The 18,803-nt window shown below is 46.0% G+C and overlaps 1 long non-coding RNA gene and 1 pseudogene across 1 annotated transcript; one reads left to right on the forward strand and one right to left on the reverse strand.

The window, feature by feature from the left end:
• The first annotated feature begins 16,252 nt into the window (after positions 1 to 16,252).
• Positions 16,253 to 16,371, forward strand: LOC112480061 (annotated as a pseudogene).
• A 425-nt stretch (positions 16,372 to 16,796) lies between these two features.
• On the reverse strand, positions 16,797 to 18,696 carry LOC107195709. Its single transcript, XR_001516926.2, has 2 exons — positions 18,220 to 18,696; positions 16,797 to 17,093 (listed from the first exon to the last, which is right to left on the reverse strand). It is a non-coding gene; the product is annotated as an uncharacterized LOC107195709 (long non-coding RNA).
• Between the last annotated feature and the right edge of the window lie 107 nt (positions 18,697 to 18,803).

Raw genomic sequence — 18,803 nt, forward strand, 5'->3', positions numbered from 1 at the left:
AAAGTCGATCTTAGAACATTTTTATCACACCCCAGAAGAAACTCCATCCACACTGGCCGTCACTCCCCATTTCCTTTAACTCCCCCAGCCCTAGGAAACTACTAATCTACTTTCTGTCTTGATGGATTTGCCTATTCTGGGCATTTCATGCAAATGGGATCAGATAACACGTGGTCCTTTGTGACGGCTTCTTTCACTTCCATCGTGTTTTCAAGGATCACCATGTTGGAGTATATATTAATACTTCATTCCTTTTTATTGCCAAATAATATTCTATATTTTGTCTATCCACTCATCAGCTGATGGACATTTGGGTTTCCTTCTTGTGGCTGTTATGGATAATGCTGCTGAGAACACGCACGTGCACGATTTTGGGTGGTGGACATAAGTATTTAACATCAATTTCAACCAGCACTCGAGGGGGCTGCTTGAGACAAAGTCAGTGAAGACCACCACAAAAGCACCTCGTTTTACGACTGAGAGACACATTGGTGGAGCCGTCGAGGAGAAGGAAACAGGAGAGCTGGAGACTTCTTAGGAAATCCGACCTGGTAAACCAGAGTTGAGTTCTCACTTTGCTCTAGGCACTAAGGTGGGCGCTGAGCTGCAGCCTCCTACCTCCTTCTTCTCAACACTCTTTTATTATCTTCTACTCTCTCCCAGGCTCTGTGAGGCACCCTCAAGCATCTTAGCCTAGTTAGAGGAGCAGGCAGTTGAATTCAGGACTGTAAGTGCCCTGGTGACTAATCATTCCAGTCCTGGAACAATAGTAGCCCATGAGAGGGACACCCAGCCCAGTTCTGGGGGATCAGGGAGGGCTTCTCAGAGGGGGTAATTTTTGTTCTTCCCACATTTTACTGTATAAAACATACAGAAAGCCTTCCATGCTCACCCACTGGGTTTAATGACTGCTAACATTTTGCCAGATTTTTTCTGATTTTTTTCCGAATAATTTAAAAGTAAATTTCAGACATTGTGGCAATTCACCTCTAAATACTTCAGAGCATGTTTTTAATATGAGGATAATTTTCTGTATATAATACTCCTCACACTGGACATATATAATATATATTTTTAGTATTCTTAATACCTAGTTCATATTCGGATTTCCCCAATTATTTTGTAAACATTATTTACAGGTGCTTTTTCTGAAAGAGGATCTAATTAGAGTGGGGGTCCCTTTTACTCTGTGACATGAAGGGAGGGTAAAAGGCCTCTCTGGGCAGAGGCAGCTCTGGGGCAAAGGCCCAGGAAGGAGTCTGAATGGGGACATCAGGGCCGGCAGGTGTGTGCTCGGAGTTTAGAGGTGATTGTGTAAGGGTGACGTGGCCTGATATAGAGGACCTGTATGTTCAGTGGGCCCCGCTGTGATCGCATTGGATGAGAGGGGAAACCTCCGGCGCACAGGGCTGCTATGCCCAGAGCCTGGGGCTGTGAGGGAAGGACCTACTGGTTCTTGCCGACCCCCTGGAGCAGGAAGACCTTTGAGAAAAGAAAGAATGCTTCAGCTTCTCTGACTTGATCAGTAACCCAGAGAGAGCAATGAGCTTCTTTAAAATTCCTCCCTAAGGCACATACCATGGAGATAATCACATATATCTTCTACATTTTCAACACTAAAGATCAATGATTATAGAAAACGGTGACTGTTCTTTCTATAGCCTGATAAAAATTCACCCCGAGGAGTTTCACAGCTGTTTAATTATTTCCAGACCCTATGCCCAGACTCCCTGAAGCCAGGGCACTGGCAGCTCAACCTTCTCCTTTCTACACATTTCTTCCATTTGATGTAAAATTGCTAATCATTGAAATGCATATACCTTCATCGAAACTTCTGACACACCAGATGCACTTTTTGCTCACTCCTTTGCCTGTAGAAATGCCCCTTCCTTTTCCAAAGTTAGAGCACTGTTCCAAGGCTTCTTGAATCTCTGCTCTCAGGGTATCGTCCTCAGCAAGGCCTAAATAAAAATCTTTCTAAAATTTTTAGAGATTCAGTTTCTTTTCCTTGACACCTTAAAACCTTCCTTCAGCCAGGGAGAGGTCAGTTCATTGATCCGCTGCTCTGGGAATTTTCCCTAAATGATTGATTTTGTCATCGCCCGCCTTGTGCTCACTGCAATGTGTGGTCCTGCCTTGGACTCCCAGAACAATGCTCTTTCTACTGTGTCATGCTTCTCCCCAAGACAGGAGACCATCCTTCTTTAGGTATACTGGGATGGTGGCCGATCTTGACTGAGTGACAGCCCCAGACAGCTCTCTCACTTCCCCAGGGTCCCGTGGTCCAAACGTCTCCACTCCGAGATGGGTTGCTGTGGAGCCACTGGTGATTCTGCCTGGTTCTGATCGTGGAAGAAAGACAGTCGCAGTCTCTGTTCTGAGCCCTGTCCTTTGAGAAGAGCTGGTGTTCTTGGATGTGGGCTGGGAAGTGTCCTTTGAGAGTCAAACCCTGCTTCCTAGCAGCCATTCATCCATGTCTCTGAAAGGTCACCTCTTTCTCTATGATGGAGCTTCGAATGGAAGCCACTCTTCAGCCTGAGCCTTGCTGGCCTTGCGGCAACCTGCAAACCCTCCTGGAGGAAGGAGGAAATCTGCTATTTGCCTCCAGAGCCCTGCAAACCCTCCTGGCTGTGCCAGAGGAACATCTCAGCCAGCAGAGAAGCGGGGGCCGGAGGCAGGGGGCAGCTGGCCATCTAGAACCAGCCCCAGCACAGGACTGTGTCTGCTCGCCATGAGCCCCAGTGCTTCAGGCAGGGAGGTGGATGGTGGGAATTGGTCTTCCTTACTCATCAGTAGAGCATCTTTCCAGGCAGTGCCTTACTTCAGGCCTTACCTTTCCGGAAACTTCTTTATCAGCTTGCTTTTTCAGGCTCACTAATCAAGCCCTCAAAGAGCCAGATAAATAATTTAGGAGGCCAATTTTATTCCTCGTTCATTCAACACATATTTAATAGCACATTTGGTTTGCCAGGCACTGTTCTAGGGGCTGAGCATATAGTGGTATGAGACAAAGTCCCCACCCTCACAGGGCTGCAGCCCAGTAAATTCATTCACAGTGAACTGATTTCAACCAAGAAATAGAACAGCCAGAGCACTGAGCACACGTGTCCACTGAGCTATCATGAGCAGGGTCAAAACCATGGTGTGGTCCATAGAACTTAAAGACCGATTTTGGTCCCTGTGCTACCAAAAGCTTCTCAAGTGCCTGTATTGGTGCCCACTTTGGGAAACTCTGTTTTGTATCATCGTGTACTGTATCACCTTAGGGCTTTGAGACTCAACCCTTGTCATCACAATTGTCCATGCCTGTTCCTAAATCCACTGAGGACCCCTCTACTCATCCTTCCCCAGAGAGTATCACTTCCATCCGTATTCAGGTATCTCATCCTTGTCCTGGGGGTTCCACCTGGACTCTCTCTGGGAGGGTAAATAGGGGGATGGGTTGAACCCTGTATTTTAACTACATCCCATAGGTTCTTTTTCAAGATTTCTTTAAAGATTGTCTCTTTTAAAAGTTATTATTATGTAAAGATACCCATCTGTATATACTGGTAACAATAATAATAATTAAAATAATCGCTACCAATAATAGCACGTATGTATCAGATACTATTTTAAGGGCTTTGGCTTTGCCTATATAAAACAACTATAATTAAATGTAAATATAAGTATAGTTAAATAATTGTGATAAATAATTTGATCTTCGCTGTCCAACAACCTTGTGAGATAGATACTACCATTATCATCTTCATCTCACAGATGAAGAAACTACACCTTAGCCAGATCAAGGGGCAGAGCCAGGAGGAAATCTGCTATTTGCCTCCAGAGCCCTGCTCTTAACCACAATGACATATGTGTCACTTTTGGATATCCTTAAGACAATGCTACACCCAGGAGGAAGTTTTCCAGACTCCACAGGAAGAAGACAGAGACTGGCAATTCCGGAAGGGATCCTGACTGCCTGCATCAAAATTTCTAGGCGGAAGCAACAAAACTCATTATGTCATCGCTCCCCAAATGATTCTACTGCAGCTGATTCAGGCGCCAGCCTTTGGGGAACCTCAGGTCTATGCCCTCCACTGTACTGGAAAGGAAGCTGAGGCTTGGCAGAGCTGGTTTACTCCTTACAGATCAAGGGTGACCCAGGGATGATATCAGTTGGGTAGAATTATGGAGAACCCAGGTGCAGTTCCTGTGGGACAACCCCGCCTCTCAGGTGATTTTCTGGTGGGCAGGTGTCAGCTGGGTCTTTGCTGCACTCACGGTAAACCTGAGGCAGGTGAGCATCTTTCTGAATGTTAGATACAGTGGAGACAAGTTTTCAGAAAGGCTCAGGCTGAACATGACTAGCTCCGAGACGAGTGAGCTAGGTTTGTGCGGGATGTATAAGGGGCTGCTTAGTCATACGTAATCCTCGAGCCATGTTTCTTACCTGAGAACCATTACATGAGGTCCCCTGGATGCCCTCGGGGCCCATGGCCTGAGGTAGACCTTGAGTTGGAAGTCCCACGGTAGCAGACCCACTTTGACATTTATGCTGCTTATGAAGTTGTACCATTTTCAGTTTAATTCTTCGTTGGGTTTTTTTTTGTCTAAGAGTAGTTGCTTAGTTTGACCACAAGGTAGCGCTAATGGATTTGGTAGCCCATAGTTGGGGTTGGTTTTTAGGCATCATTGACTTTAAAAAGAAAATCGTACCACTTGCCCTCTTCTTGATTGATCAAATCTTCCATTTTTTTTCCCTATTCTGCGTTTTCCGAATTTTCCGCAGTTTGCTTGCATCGCTTCTGCAAAAGCAGATTGGGGGTTGGCGGGGATCGCCACTCAATGATAAACTATTATTTTGATATATTAATTCTGGATAGTTTTTCTTTACATGGTTGTGGTTATATGGTAGAATAATTGTTTAATAATGTTTTAACTTGTATGATAATACTTTTCTACGTTATTACAAGTTCTTCATAAACACATTTATTGCTGCACATTATGCAATGATCATACATTAAGGGCTCACTTGGAACCAGGCAAACACTTTGCTGAGTGTTTTACATGCATTTTTACTCAGTCTTCATGATGGTAGCACCTACCCCATCAGGTGGGTACAATTATTACCCATATTTTGTCTGTGAGTAAAATGATGCTTTGAGAAGTCCTGACAGTAAATCGTGGAGCGAATCTTCTAACACCACTGCCTTTCCCTAATCAGTGCTATTTCATTGGGTTTTACCATAACTTACTTAACTATTTACCTAGTTTGTCCATTTAATTTATTGCCATATTTCATTATTATAAATAAAGCTGCAGAAAACATCTTTGTGTATAAAGCTTTTTCTAGATTCAGGAAATATATCTGGAAGTGAAGTTATCAAGTCTAAACATTTTCAGGCTCTTGATAAACACACAGCACCAGAAATTCAGGAAAACTTGAACTCTGGCTGGATATTTTATAATATTGAGGAATTATTGTTCATTTCCTAGGCATGCTAATGGTATTATAGTTATGTCTCTTTAAAGAGCCTTTTGTAAAGATAATGAAGTAGTCACAAATGAAATAATATTATCTAAAATTTACTTTAAAATAATCCAGTTGAGGGAGGGGTAGGGAATGGATGAAAAAAAGGTTAAGTGTGTGTTGATCATTGCTAAAGCTGGGATGTGGGTCCACACATGTTGATTATGCCATTCTTTCCATTTTGCATATGTTTAAAAATTTCTATGATAAAAGTTTAACGTATAGCTATAAAAAGTCTCATAAACTATAAAAGAAGCGAGCCCCATAATTCCTATTCTGCCTAATTAGTGCAAAAGGCAGAAAAAAGGGGTAGCTTTCTAGAACTGTTTTGCTAAACTCCTTCTTCCTATCAAACAAAAATTATGGTTTTCCTAAAACCATAATGTGTCAGTTAATTTGGCTTCGCTAAGACTTTAATTTATTTTTAATAGGATTATAGAGCTGGAATGAGTCTTAGCAATCCAGCCTTCATTCCTTTAAACGTCTTAGAATCCTCTTCAGAATTATAATCATGCTCTTAGGACAATTTCACACACACACCTCCCACCCATCATTTGGTACAGGCCTTGTTCAACTTCTGGAACTGTCCAATGTTCCCCATCAGAGTGGGGCAATTCACCTGTCATTTTAAATTTGAAAAGCAAAAGTTTTGTGTTTGACGAACGTGGCACATTTAGCATCGTCCCCTGGGGGAGGTCACAGCATCAAAAGAAAAGAGAGTTATACCTCTTGTCATTTAGTGCACACTCCTCCGTGGTTTTACTCACATCCGCTCCTCCTCCCTCCCTCCCCGCACTTCCTCCTGTGGGCTGGCACCGTCTACCTTCCTGCATTCCTTCCTGAGGACACATAGGCCTCACCTGGCCAACTCTGCCAGCGTCAGCAGCCAGGCTTGAGCCGGTCACACAGCGTCTCTGCAGCTGGGCCCCAGAGGGCCAAACTCAAAAGAGGAGGCTGAGGAAAGACTGCAAACAACATGGTGCCCCCGTCTGCAATCTCGATTTTTTTAGTCTTCGAGAGTCCTTAAAAGAAAGAAAAATTTAGCATGCCCCCTACCGCCTCCATTTTTTCCCCCTGACTTGGCCACAGAAACAGGAATTTCTACCTCTCCTTAGATATTCCATATGATTTAGGAAATAAAATCTTGTAAGGCTGAGAGAGCTCACGCTCTTAAACAAATACCGCGCTGTAGGGTTTCGTTAGTTCGGTGGATGCTGGATGTAAGTCATTGGAGCCACCTCCCTCCCCCGACCACATGTAGGAAGAAGTTTGTACTTCTCCCAGGCCTCAGAGACTCTATCATAAGGATTCAGACCAGAGAGTTTGCACCTCTTTTTTCTCATGGTGCTGCTCTGTTCCCTTGATGGGACTTGTCAGTTTGAAGCTTTTGAGCCATAGAGAGAAATGATGTCTGTCACACTGCCGCAGAGAACAAGAATTCCAGTTCATTCCAGCAGCCTAAAATTATCTCAGCTCAGCTTGCAGAAACTTTTTCTGTGTTTCCTTCTGGTAGACAAGCCTGGAGGCAGACAGGACCTCTCCAAAGTCCAGCTGGAGAGAATGTGTGTCAGTAAGGGCTGAGGTGAAGAGACATGCTGAGAGGTGTGTCCTCAGGTGCAAAGGGCCTATGGAGGGCCCTTCGCTGTCACTTAATGGATGTCATTCCTTCAGCAATGCGTATTTATCGAGGGCCTATGCTAGACCTGGTCTTGTGGAAGGGACAGGGTCTGATCTGTGCTCTCCTGGAGCTCACGGTCCAAGGACGGAAATGCTAATAATTACTTGAATCACTTTTGATAAATATCACAAAGAAGATACACAAGACCAGAGGGACCCAGGCCACACTGATTCACAACCCAGGGCCAAAGGAAACGGATTACCAGAGTGACAGGGCTCGATTTCATCTTTAGAGGAGGAAGAGTTTGGTAAAGGCGAAGAGGTCTGAGAAGGGGGAGGTGGATTTGTTACTGATTCAATATTGATTGATCTGGAGAAAGGGAGAAAAGGCAAGGAGGTTTCAAGTTGTTCCCTGGGCACTCTGTTAGCATGAACGCCAACCAGAATTATAGCAGATACATGAGTCCTATACCACATGGAGCTTTGGGCAATGCCAGCCAGGCCCTGGGCTGTCGCATCTTTCAGTACCATGTAAACAGGTCACCTCCGTGGCTCGCTGGCCGCCATGAGCCCCTCCTCCGTGGCACTTCCTTGCAGGCGAAGGCCAAATCTTCTTCTCAGGCGTTTTATTTTTTGGCACCCAACTTTTTTTTCTGTTGCTCAAGCAGCATTAGAATTGCAACAATGGAAATTGAGAAGGAGAAGAAAAGAAACACCAGCCATCCCGTCACTTCCCCAGATCACCGTGTTAAGTTTTCCACCTCCAGGGCTGTGCTGAAGATGAAGATGAAGAGGCATGTGGGGACATTGTCGGACGATGGTAGCAGACATCCAAGAACCTGCCCCTCAACCTGCAGCAGGCATCCCAGGACCTGCCCTGGCCAACACCCCACTCTTACATTTCCCGGCACCGATGGACAGATTGAGGTCCCATCTGAAGTCCAATCTTCTGGATAAGAAACAGACCACCAGCAATGCGTAACCTGGGTGGCAAAGCTTGCTGTCACCGTCCTACCACAGCTTAGAGGGAACATGAGAGACCAGACTAAGGGAACGAGGTCTGGATGAGTTGACAGGTAGCCAATAGGTGTTTTGAAAAGGACTGAGTAAGGGTCAAGGAAAACAGAAATGCGACCTCTGGATTTGAGCAAGTGGAGGTCATCGCTGATGTGACAGGGGCAGTGTCGGGGGAGCAGGGCGGGCAGAAGCCACTTTGGAGCAGGGTGAAGAGGGTAATAGGAGAGGAAGAGAATTCTTTTGAGAAAGGACATCTTAGAACCGGACAGCAGGAGAGAGTTTGGGGCCAGAGGGAGGGGATTTTTCGGAAGAGGGATACTAGAGCATGTCTGTGTGTTGATGGGAATGATCCGGTAGAGAGGAAGGAATCGATTATGCAGGAGAAAGGAAGGAGGCGATGACAGCAGTCAACTCCTAGGAAGCCAGAGAGCTTAGGCCTTCGATAGGATCAAGAAAACAGAGGGCAGACACCAAATGCCACAGGGAGACTCGGTGCTGAGAAGATGGGGCGGGGGCGGATTTCTGCCTGGCTGGGCCTGCATTTCCAGGGAAGGATGAGATGAGGTCAGCAGCTGAGAAGGGGAGGGACGTGTTGCGTATCTGAAGAGAGAGCAGTCGGTCGTCTCAGAGAGTGGGAAAGTGAATTTACTCAGGAAATGCAAGCTTGCTGGCCAAGGACGAGTGCCCATTTGAGGTCTGTGATCATCAATTTAAAGTGGAAGCACTGAGTGAGGGTAAAAGCAGAGAGTCCAGGTGAAAGCTAATGGTGGCTGTGGAGCTGGAGAAAGGCAGACGGATTTGAGATAGAGCTTGGATGGGCCCAAACCACGACTTGCTCACAGATTGCACGTGACCAGGAAAGGATGAAATCAAGAATAACTCATTGTTTTTGACTCAAGTAAGTGGGTGGACAGTGGTGCCACTGAGTAAGATGAGGGTGGGCAGAGACCAAGAGCTCTTTTAGAAGAATTTGAACATGAGATGATGATCAGGCATCTGCGAGAGACCAAATAGGCAGTTGGATAAAGCTGGAGCATGAGGAGGAGGTGCTGTGTTTTCTCCTCTGTTCTGAAATGTATGAAAACTCTACCACGAGCTGAGCCTGGGGATGGGATGTCCACCATTCTAACTTGCACAAAGAAGAGGAAAGGCTTTGGCACTAGACTAGCTCCATGCAGGCAGGGCCTGGGTTTCGTTCACTGCCATGTCTCTGTTGCCCTGCAGAGCACCTAGAGATAATCAGTATTTTCTGGCCGGTTAGATGAATGCCATCACGGTTCCCCCTGCCCCTCAACCTCCAGAAACTGGGTGACTTTCTCAAGTCTGGGACAGATACCTTCATTGCTTAATAAGAGAGGTTTTAGTAATTACAGTGACGATGATTAACAGTCAGGAAGGGCCAATTGCTCATCTGGATAAACACTTAAATGGGACACACTGTGCTCGCTCGGAGTGACATGAGTGGCAAGGTGGGTGGGGCAGGTGATTGGAAAATGGGAGGGAGACGGTTCCAATTCCAGCAGTAAGCTGGGTTTGCCTTGTGACCTCAGGCTAGCTACCTGACTTCTCCGGGCCTTTTAATTTAGCTTTAGTGGGCACAATAGAGAGATCTACTACCCACATGGCCACACTAGTGCAATCATGGTGCCTCTGTGGCAAACAAGGGGACCCAATAAACCAGAGGTTGAGCATCAGTCCTCACAAACAGAGACTTTGCTCCTACTTCAGGAAATGTGGCCGGGGCCCTGGATACTATGGAAGAGGCCAGGCCAGTCATTTTCTAGTCAAAAGACAGCTCTAGACTTGGCCTTGAGGAAGGGAGGTGGGAAATGCAGTCTGCGTTTGTTCTGTCTGCTCTTTGCCTGTGTATCCCAGGGACCTGTTGGGAGTATTTCCCGTTTCCTCTGGCTAAATTGAGCAGGTGCTGCCTATGAGATGGGGGGACCTCTGCCAATCTCCTCTTGCCAAATTACACAGCCCCATGATTGAAATCACCAAAGCTTTGTGAGGGCCAGGTGCCTGGAGTGTGTGTGCCACAGAAAGAAAGAAGAAGGAACTGACACAGGGTGAGGCGCAGAGATACCACAGACAAAGTGATACTGTGTCACAAGCCTCAGTAACAGCCGTAAAACATTAGCGAGGTGGAGCCCTGCCGAATAGAACACACCGAATGTCCTAACCTCTGTGATTTTACAGAAGAGGAAACCGAAGCCACACGAAGGTCATCTGCTTATTTACCAGACATTTCTCAAGAGCTAATTGTGTGCCAGGTGCTGGGCCAGCGTATTGGTTAAATATTGATGCACAGCACATCATTCCAAACTCAGAGGCTTAGAACAACAGCCATTTTATTATCTCTCACATTTCTGCAGGCTGACTGAGCTCAGCTGTGCAGTTCCTTTGCTCCATAGGGTGATGGCCGAGGCTGTGATCATCTGTTCCTGACTCAAGTAAGTGGGTGGACATTGGTGTCACCTCTAAGATGCTCACTCACAGAGATGGCAGTTGTTGCTGACTGCCTGCTGGGAGATGAGCTGGGCCTTTCGTCTGTCATGCCTTAACTCTCTTCTATGTGGCTTCTCCATGTGGCTTGGACTTCTCAAAGTAAGGTGACTGATCTCTAAGAGCCAGGAAGTAGAAGCTGCCAATCCTCTTAAAACCTGGGCTCAGAAGTCCCGGAAAGCCACTTCTTTTGGCCAAAGCCAGCCTTAAGGTATCTTAATTACCCACTGCCGCATAACTAATAATCCCCAAACTGAGCGGTGTTTTTTTTTTTTTTTAATTTATTTTTTATTTTTTTACAGTGACATTGGTTAGCAAATTCTAATAAGTTTCAACTATACACTTTAACAGTAAGACCTATATATGCAAACTTAGTGGTTTAAAATGACGATACATATTTTTCTCTCAGTGTCTGTGGATTAGTCAGGAATTATGAAGCAGTTTTGCTGGGTGGTTCTGTCCTGGGATGTCTAATGAGATGCAATGCCAGCTGGAGCCGCACGCACCTGAAGGCCTGACTGGTGCTTGCTGTTGGCAGGAAGACTCAGCTCTTCTGTACGTGGGCCTCTCCGCGGGCTGCTTGAGAGTCCCCATGACTTGGTGGCTGGCCTCCCCCGGAGCAAGCGGTCCAAGAGACCCAGGCAGGAGCCTCAGTGCCCTTTGTGAGCTAACTCCAGAAGTCAGATTGCATCGCTTCCACCATACTCTTTTGTCACACAGACCAGCCCCCATTCATGGTGGAAGGAGACTGTGACAGGAAGGAGAAGGACTAGGAAGTGAGGGTCCCTGGGACCATGTTGGAGGCTGGCCACCTCACAAAGCCAGCCCGAGAGTCCAAGGGGTGGAGAAATAAACTCTCCCTCTAGACGGGAGACATGACAAGACTTCATGGTCATCTTTAACCCACCAGAGTCAGGCTGAAGGGATTTAGCAGAGGACCAATCAGAAGGGACTTTGTGTTCACAGAGCTTCCAGTCTAGAAGACCACACAGAAAAGTCGTGGCAGAGAATGAATGTGTCTTTCATCTTCATTATATAGATGGCAAACCTGAGGCTTAGAAAAGGGAAATAATACAGTCCTACAGGACTTGGCAGAGCTGAGATCAATACGCAGACCCTCTGACTCTAAGCCAAAACTTACTTTCTCATATCCTTTATAGTACTGCTGCTCATTTTGTGACAATGTTAAATTTTAAATAGGGACTACAAAATTGTATATAGTGTGAAATAACAGCTATGTAAAACAAAAGATGCTTTTAAAAAGAACAGAAGGAAATACTACAAAAATGTTGACAATTGTTAACAGGTGGTAAGAAAATGAGTGAGTTGTTTTCTTCTTCTAAGTTTTTGTGTTTTTTCAACACTCTAAACTGAGCTTCTACCACTTCCATAATAGAAAAACCCAAACCATTTCCTGCTGTGGTGGATCACAGGGGCACAGGGGCGCTGGGGTGGGGGTTGGAGGGGAGGATGGGGAAGTTGGGGAGGAGCCCTCCATCTGGGGATTTTGATTCCTCCTTTGCTGTGTAGCATGAATTGTGCTTCAAGCCTCTGGTTCTTCTGAAAGTCACCTGGTTGTTAATTAGCTCACCTGTACAAACAAAGCTGCCCCCTCAGCTGAGGTTGGGAGGGAGGAGCCCCTGGGAAGGAAGAGCTGTGTTTCCCACACTCCAGGGGTGGGCAGAGCAAAGAAAACCCGAGAGCTTGTTTCCCCTTCTTGATGGGATATACCTATAATGTTGTTTTCCGGTCCAAGATCAAGGTGACTGCCTCTCAAACAAGTTCATGTACTGGGACAAGAGAGAATAGTTGAAATTTATGCTTTCCTGGAGACTCCAAGATACGTAGTCACCGAGGATAAAAGCTGTTTGGTTATTTGAAATATTAGAAGTCTTTTTTGGTTTTCTGCAACCATATGATAGCGTCTTTCACCTCTACTTTTGAGGCTTAAGCATGTTACCCCATTGTCTTCCTGCATGCATTATACTCCATGGCCAGTAATTTTCCCTAGAGTGAAAAATAAAACAGCTTCCATTAGTTGAGCACCTGCTATGTAAAGATGCTATATTAAGCATTTATACATATACTTAATCTTTGCGATAACATATAATGTGGATGTCTCCAATTTACGGATGAGGATATGGGCTCAAGGAGGTCTAATATCTTCCCCAAGGTCACATGACTCAGAAATGACAGAGGCAAAACCTGAACCCACGTCCAAATGACCCCGAAGCCACTGGCCTAAGGCTGCTTCCCTAAAAAGAACATTATACTAACATTAAAAGACATTTGAAATCTTATATCCCTCCATCCTAACTTAAGATGGCACTTTTGAGGGGATAATGCAAGGTTCCTCTTTTTGAAAAGAAACTTTGTATCAGAAACTGCTTACACGCCACCTGAGATCTTCCAGGCACTGCTGTGGTGGCCGGTTCTGTGAGCGCTCCTACCAGCTTCCAGTAGGTGAAATCCGACAGTGTCTCGCCTTGAGCCCGCAGCTGGCACCCCTCAGCCCCCGCCCAGGGCATCTCTTCTATACCCACTCAGTGCTAGGCCAGTGAATCCTGGAAGCAGGGCTCAGGCCCCTGTGTAGAGCCTTTCACCAATGGGGGCAGAAGCCATTGGATAAATGCCTTCCCTTTATTCCCCCATCTCAGATGGTGGGTCTGAGATGCTTTTCACAAGGCTTCTCAGTCCCTCCATATCAAGCAACCTGGAATGTGGCCACCCCAATAACACATTATCAAACATCTCTGCTCCCATCCTTCGGCCCCTAAGACTCAGGTATGCTCCCCGGGCTCACGTTCCCCCATAACGTAATTGTATGTGGGCTTTTGTCTCACGGTCTGCTTTCTGGGGAACCCTTGCCAAAACAGAGTCAAACATTTTCTTTGCCTAAGTTCTCACCCAAATATGGATCATCTTTGTCTTCTGAATCGAATAGCTGCTGAGTAGGGTAGCCACATGGAAATGGCAAAGGCTAGCAATTCTACCGTTTCCATCTACAATTCTGTTTAACCACCTGGGTCAGGAGCTGACATTTCCCACTGACTTCTAGCTCCCCTATATCAGGATATATACATCGCCTTTTCGAGATTAAAAAATAAACAGATAAACAACTTTCCCCTACGTTTAGGTGGATGGGTATGTCGTTAAATGGCCAACTAAGCTTTGCCACTCCTGCTACTTAGGGGGTGAGGTGTTTTGGTGGGGAGGAGAGAAGCAGGTCTGGGGCCAGCACCTGTTGGCTGCACCGCAGACCCTCCATCCTGGAGCTAGAATTGTGCTCCAGGGTGATTCCGGGCAAGCTGGAGATTGAATTTCCTGTGCCGGGGTCGAGCAGAGGGCCTGGGTTGGAAGGCAGCAAGGATGGCCAGTGATGTCATGGCTACAGGGAAAACGAGGCAGTAACTGCTGTCCGGTATATTCGTTCTCTGCGCAGAGTGTGGAGAGGGCCCTGGAGAGGCAAGGCACACAGCAAGCAGGGAAAGGGAGGGAAATATCAGTCCTTCTGCCTAGGAATTCCACTCTGGCTCTGCTCCACATCAATTAGAAGCCGCCATTCCCCCAACGGGGGATATTAGACCTCCTTGAGTCCATTTCCGGAAAGAGACATTTCTAGCTAATAACCTCTGTTATCATGTGCTAACCAGCAAAGTGAATAATCGACATCTCCTCGCACAGTCTGCTGCCCCAGAATGGATGGCCAGGAATTATTCACGGGAGCATCGGGAGCATCGACCCCCTGGTTGAGGCGTCTCCAGAGCCCCTGAAGCTGCCCCTCAGGTAGCTCTTCCCACTCCTGCTACTTAAGGGGTGATGCGTTCTGGACCAGAGATGTCTCCTGTCTCAGTGGCGGTGGGAGTCTTCTGATTATTAATAGCTTTTTATTTTAGAAGGGAAAGCTGCTGAGAACGCGATGCTCTCCGCACTCTCGCCTAGTGAGAGTCCCTCAGGGGTGGTGCGGAGTGAACAGAAAGTGCTGAAGACTGAGCAGTCTCGGATCGTTCTCCGCCAGGGACCCGCAGGGAGGGGAAAACGCAGGATTTTTGTGTCTTTAGGAACTCCAATTCTATGGCCACACTTGACCTTGTCATCACAATTGTTCTTCCGTGAAAACCTTGCCTGCCCCATTCCACTCCAAACGAACAGAAAGTCTGGCTCTTCTCTCCTGTCCCCACTTATTTCTTCCTGTCCATCCCCTCCTCCTTGGATTTCTTTGTATCTCTAAACCAACACAGAACCCACGATCCATCGCTTTCAAACCCTGTTGTCAGCACCCCAAACTGTTTTGTATTTCTTCCATTCCTGGCCCTATAAATTTTTTTTTTAAATTAAGTTTATGGGAGTAACATCGGTTAATACAATTATATAATTTTCAGGTGTACGTTATAATTTGACATCTGTATATTCTATTGTGTGTTTACCACCCAAAGTCCAGTTTCCCTCAGCTACCATATATTTATTTGATCCCCTTTACTCACTTCACCCTCCCCCTACCTATAAATTCTTGACTCTGCATTCTTCACACCTGGGCCCAGCTGCAGCTCCCCCTGATAACCATCCATCCATCCAACTCTGTGGTCTTGGAGCCCTCTGGGCGGCCCAGAATCCTCCCTCTCAGTCTGGCAGCTCCCTCTTTCATTCCTCTCGATGGCTTTTCTAGTTCTTCACTGTTTCCCTCTAAGCTGCTGTTATCACCTCTCACCCACTCTCCAGCTGACTTTGCTTCTCACTTTAGAGCTAAAAAATAGAAGCCAATAGGCGGGAATTTCCTAAACTTCCTGCTCTCAACCATGAATGAATTTGCACCCACACCCATTCTTATCTGCATTCTCCTCTCCACAGTGGAAGGGCAGACCCTCTTCCTGTCCCTGGCAACTCCTCTGTCCCCTTGGGCCTCCTGTAACCCTATGCCCCGGCCTCTTTATTCTGTTGTCTTAGCCCTTCTCCTCATCCCAGCTCTAGGAAGTCTCTGCATTTCCAGCCCCACCTGCACGAATTTGGTCCATGATCCCAATAATCTTCTCATTTCCAAATCCCAAGTGGGTATTGTTCAGCCCTCTTCTAACTTGACCCTTCTGAAGCACATGTTGCTGTCGACCACTCTTTTCCTTCTCCAACATATTCACCATTGGTGACAACACTTACTCAGGTTGTCACCACTTTTCTGGTTTCTCCTCTTAATGGCCTTCATCTGGCCACCTCTAAAACATCATTGGGATTCTCCAGGGATTATACGTGCCTATTTTGTGCCCGCTCCTGGGATTACCTTTGTGGAAGCCTGTAATGGTCTATCAACTTGTTGGTCTTTCTCTACTAGACCTAGTGCCAAAAGATGGCCATTTTTACACTTTTTTACAAGTACCTTCATCTTCATCCCTAGTGCTTAGCACACTGCCCAGTGCTTACTGAGCAATCAGTGATTGCTCATTAAGGGTGCAGCTTGTGGCACAATAAATCCCTACCATTTTTTTAGATGTACAGGGGGATCCACTTTTTAGTTTTTGCATACTTAACCATTTCTCCCTCCAAAAGTGCAACTCTGTGTCAAAAAACTGAAGAAAAAATCTTAGAGCATTTTTTGATTTTAGAGTTTCACGAGTCTATGGCCATGTTACCCTGAACGAGCTCAATCCCGTCTGATCTCGGAAGCTAAGCAGGGTTGGGCCTGGTTAGTACTTAGATGGGAGACCACGTAGGAAGACCAGGTGCTGTAAGCATAAAAAGTAAAAAAAAAATAAGGGATTGTAAACTGATAAGGTCCTTGTAATCTGTGAGGTCAACCAAGGGTTGCCTAAATAAATAAATAAAGAGTTTCATGAGAAAATGGGGATTATCTTGAAATGTCTTAAGTGGGAATAAGTCAAATCTTGTGAGAGAGATTGGGGTGATGGTTGGGGGGAGGTGGGGTGTAGATGCCAGATTAATAACTTGGGCTTGAATTTCTACGACTTTTACCTCTACTGTAGGTGGAAAACTTTAGTTCACTTTGTACATGCTATACAGATAGAGCAGCTATTTGGGGGACAAAGTAAGGAATTTTGCTCCATATCTGAATTTAGCATCATAATCCCTGAACTTCGTTATAGGTCGCTCTAATGAGTCACAGATACCGAGCTTTAAAATCACTCTTTTCATTTGTAAGTTCGAAGCCCATATATATTCATATATTTTCTTCTGTTTGATTTTCATGTCAGCCCAAAGAGACAGAAGTGTTCTTTTCCCATTTTTACAGATAAGAAAGCTGAGGCTCAAAGAGATTTAATTATATAACTTCTTCAAGGTTAAACAGATGGTAAGTTAAAGCAGTGGAACTTTGACTCTAAGGCAATGCTCTTATATTATTACTCTGTCTTTTGGTGAAGATTAGTGATATTTGCTTCTGTTGCTAATCTGTGATCTTGGACACATCAATTTCCTCTGCGAGCTTCGGTTTCTGCACCTGTAAAATGGAGAAAATACCAATCATACCTACTACACAGGGTTATGGTAGGTTTTAATGAATTAATATGTGCAAAGGCCTTGACATAGTATCTGATGCATAGTAACCTCTTAATAGGTAGGAATTATTAATATATGTTCATTTATTTTTCAAAGCATCCAAATTCCTCACTTTTCAAAAAGAACTGCCTCTTTCTAAGTGTTCATCATCAGATCTTATTGGCCTCTAGTTTGACGTCAGGTTGATAATGTATTAATTAATCTAATATTTATGTAGGGTTCAGCATGGCCAAAGAAGTAGGTGGGCACTCTGAGATGTATACTGCCAGCTTCCAAGGACCCTTGCAGTGGTGCAGTGCCAGGGCACCCACCCCTCCTCCTGAGGTGGGGATTTTAAGACGTGGCCAAGCGGAACTTGGACTTTTCTCCACTGATAATTGCCTTCGTTGCACATTTCTAGATATCCACAACTGGAACCTTCTCCTACTGACAAGAGGCCCTTTTCCTTTGGGAAGGCCGAGGGTTGGTAAATGGTGATTTCGGCACTAATGTCTGCAACACAGAGCCGTATCCCTGACAAGGCTGATCAGTGTATGCAGAGCTGTCCCTGGCAAACACAGCAGCCATCAGATATCACAGCAAAAAACGGGTTGTTGTGCGAAGCCACTCACTCCTTGTAGAATGGGCTGGGTTGAAGGGGACTAACCTCGAAGTTGAAGGCAGTGAAGTTGAGAGCAGTGACTTCTGGGTCAGATGGGGAGAGGAATGGGGCTGGAAGTGTGAGCAGAGCTTGATGGCATCGGAATGAAGCTCCAGAAGGGCAAGACACACTTCTGGGGTTATGACTTGGCCTGGTGATGGCACTAAGGAAGGGTGTGTTTGCCACTGAGTTATTTAAGCATTGTTTCACAGAGTCAGAGGACAAGACTGGCTTGTTGCTTCATCCCAGCCCTTCAAATTCAGTTCCCATTAGGGAACTGTTTCTGAGTTTCTAAGTAGGTGACCTCCAGCCCCAGCTAGTAAGCAAGTCTCCCAACCGTATTACTGATTTTGAGGATAAAAAAGTTTAGCTTTATTTTTGGCTGTCGAATTTAATTTCATTACTATGATAGACTTAAAAGACGTACCTGAGTGTGGCTCTTGTACCACGCACATCAGAATCACCTCGGGGGGAGGGGAGTTGAAAAATGTATATTTTCCCCAGTCCCATTGCAGACATAGAGAATTAGAAGTTCTGGGGTAAAACCTAGGAATCTGCTTGTTAAAATCCTCCAGAGTGAAGCTGAGCATGTTCCTTTTAAAGCCAATTTCTGGGATTTGAGGGGTATGTGTGTCTGACGTCCCTCTAAAACCCAAATGTGAGTGAATTTGCCCAGAAGCAGACCTCTGATTCTCGGCGCCTCAGTTTCTTCCTCTGGCAGGATCAGGTTCCTTCTCCAGTTGTTGCTAGGCTGCAGGACGAGGAAATTAATAAGTACAAAGAGCTGGGAAAGCGCTGCAGCCCGGTGAGGAGAGAATAGAGGTTCTTAACCCTCCCACCCCGACTCTTCCAGGTAACTTTGCTGCCGCCCCGCTCCCCCCAGCCTGCGCGCGGCGGCCCCTTTAACAGACCTGACCAATCGCCCGCCCATTTCCGCAGCCGCTCCTCGCCACGCAGGTAGGGGCTGGATTGGCCAGGCCTGGCGCGCGGCCTGCGCCGCCCCCCCGCCCT

This window comes from Pteropus alecto, unplaced genomic scaffold, assembly GCF_000325575.1.
Source record: "Pteropus alecto unplaced genomic scaffold, ASM32557v1 scaffold134, whole genome shotgun sequence".
NCBI classification, from domain to species: Eukaryota; Metazoa; Chordata; class Mammalia; order Chiroptera; family Pteropodidae; genus Pteropus; species Pteropus alecto.